The 2500-nt window shown below is 47.5% G+C and overlaps 3 non-coding genes across 3 annotated transcripts; all 3 read left to right on the top strand.

Moving 5' to 3' along the window:
- Positions 1-11: 11 nt before the first annotated feature.
- On the top strand, positions 12-83 carry trnap-agg (transfer RNA proline (anticodon AGG)). Its single transcript has one exon. It is a non-coding gene; the product is annotated as a tRNA-Pro (tRNA).
- A 513-nt stretch (positions 84-596) lies between these two features.
- Positions 597-668, top strand: trnap-agg (transfer RNA proline (anticodon AGG)). The gene has a single exon. It is a non-coding gene; the product is annotated as a tRNA-Pro (tRNA).
- Positions 669-1046: 378 nt separating this feature from the next.
- Positions 1047-1118, top strand: trnap-agg (transfer RNA proline (anticodon AGG)). Its single transcript has one exon. It is a non-coding gene; the product is annotated as a tRNA-Pro (tRNA).
- The last annotated feature ends 1382 nt before the right edge of the window (positions 1119-2500 follow it).

The following is a 2500-nucleotide window of genomic DNA, read 5'->3' as shown; positions in this document are numbered from 1 at the left end:
AACTAGAAAGTGGCTCGTTGGTCTAGGGGTATGATTCTCGCTTAGGGTGCGAGAGGTCCGGGGTTCAAATCCCGGACGAGCCCATTACAGTATGCTGGTGAAGGAGGTAACATGGCAAAGAGGTCTCCTGTTCTATTCACAAATCAGTCCTTTACCCAACGAAGATTGGGGTGATTTGCTGCGGAAGTTTCTCTATTTGTCTAAGCATGTTTTGTGGCAACAAATCGATCAATCGAAGCAGGAACTAGAACATGGCTCGTTGGTCTAGGGGTATGGTTCTCGGTTTGGGTGGGAGAGGTCCAAGGTTCAAATCCGTGACGAGCCTTTTACAGTATGCTGTAGAAGGAGGTAACCTGGCAAAGAGGGCTCCTGTTCTATTCCCAAATCAGTCCTTTACCCATCGTAGATCGGGGCGATTTGCTGCAGAAGTTTTTCTTTTTGTCTAAGCATGTTTTGTGAAAACAAATCGATCAAAGCAGCAACCAGAACATGGCTTGTTGGTCTAGGGGTATGATTCTCGCTTAGGGTGCAGGGAGCCTTTGTCTAAGCATGTTTTGTGACAACAAATCGATCAATCGAAGCAGCAACTAGAACATGGCTCGTTGGTCTAGGGGTATGATTCTCGCTTAGGGTGCAAGAGGTCCCGGGTTCAAATCCCGGACGAGCCCATTACAGTATGCTGTAGAAGGAGGTAACCTGGCAAAGAGGGCTCCTGTTCTATCCCCAAATCAGTCCTTTACCCAACGTAGATCGGCGTGATTTGCTGCGGAAGTTTCTCCAGCTCTTTTTGTCCAAGCATGTTTTGTGACAACAAATCGATCAAAGCAGCAACCAGAACGTGGCTCGTTGGTCTAGGGGTATGATTCTCGCTTAGGGTGCAGGGAGCCTTTGTCTAAGCATGTTTTGTGACAAAAAATCGATCAAAGCAGCAACCAGAACATGGCTCGTTGGTCTAGGGGTATGATTCTCGCTTAGGGTGCAGGGAGCCTTTGTCTAAGCATGTTTTGTGACAACAAGGCGATCAATCGAAGCAGCAACTACAACATGGCTCGTTGGTCTAGGGGTATGATTCTCGCTTAGGGTGCGAGAGGTCCCGGGTTCAAATCCCGGACGAGCCCATTACAGTATGCTGTAGAAGGAGGTAACCTTGCAAAGAGGGCTCCTGTTCTATTCCCAAATCAGTCCTTTACCCATCGTAGATCGGGGCGATTTGCTGCAGAAGTTTTTCTTTTTGTCTAAGCATGTTTTGTGACGACAAATCGATCAAAGCAGCAACCAGAGCATGGCTCGTTGGTCTCGTGGTATGAATCTCGCTTAGGGTGCAGGGAGCCTTTGAGTAAGCATGTTTTGTGACAACAAATCGATCAATCGAAGAAACAACTAGAAAGTGGCTCGTTGGTCTAGGGGTATGATTCCCAAATCAGTCCTTTACCCATTGTAGATCGGGGCGATTTGCTGCAGAAGTTTTTCTTTTTGTCTAAGCATGTTTTGTGACAACAAATCGATCAAAGCAGCAACCAGAGCATGGCTCGTTGGTCTCGTGGTATGAATCTCGCTTAGGGTGCAGGGAACCTTTGTCTAAGCATGTTTTGTGACAACAAGGCGATCAATCGAAGCAGCAACTACAACATGGCTCGTTGGTCTAGGGGTATGATTCTCGCTTAGGGTGCATGGAGCCTTTGTGTAAGCATGTTTTGTGACAACAAATTGATCAAAGCAGCAACCAGAACATGGCTTGTTGGTCTAGGGGTATGATTCTCGCTTAGGGTGCGAGAGGTCAGGGGTTCAAATCCCGGACGAGCCCATTACAGTATGCTGGTGAAGGAGGTAACATGGCAAAGAGGTCTCCTGTTCTATTCACAAATCAGTCCTTTACCCAACGAAGATCGGGGTGATTTGCTGCGGAAGTTTCTCTATTTGTCTAAGCATGTTTTGTGGCAACAAATCGATCAATCGAAGCAGGAACTAGAACATGGCTCGTTGGTCTAGGGGTATGGTTCTCGGTTTGGGTGGGAGAGGTCCAAGGTTCAAATCCGTGACGAGCCTTTTACAGTATGCTGTAGAAGGAGGTAACCTGGCAAAGAGGGCTCCTGTTCTATTCCCAAATCAGTCCTTTACCCATCGTAGATCGGGGCGATTTGCTGCAGAAGTATTTCTTTTTGTCTAAGCATGTTTTGTGACAACAAATCGATCAAAGCAGCAACCAGAGCATGGCTCGTTGGTCTCGTGGTATGAATCTCGCTTAGGGTGCAGGGAGCCTTTGTTGCATGTTTTGTGACAACAAATCGATCAATCGAAGAAACAACTAGAAAGTGGCTCGTTGGTCTAGGGGTATGATTCTCGCTTAGGGTGCGAGAGGTCCCGGGTTCAAATCCTGGACTAGCCCCTTACAGTATGCTGTTGAAAGAGGTAACCTGGCAAAGAGGGCTCCTGTTCTATCCCCAAATCAGTCCTTTACCCAACGTAGATCGGCGTGATTTGCTGCGGAGGTTTCTCCAGC

Source organism: Osmerus mordax, chromosome 25 (assembly GCF_038355195.1).
Source record: "Osmerus mordax isolate fOsmMor3 chromosome 25, fOsmMor3.pri, whole genome shotgun sequence".
Classification (NCBI taxonomy): domain Eukaryota; kingdom Metazoa; phylum Chordata; class Actinopteri; order Osmeriformes; family Osmeridae; genus Osmerus; species Osmerus mordax.
This window is presented reverse-complemented; position numbering and strand designations above follow the sequence as displayed.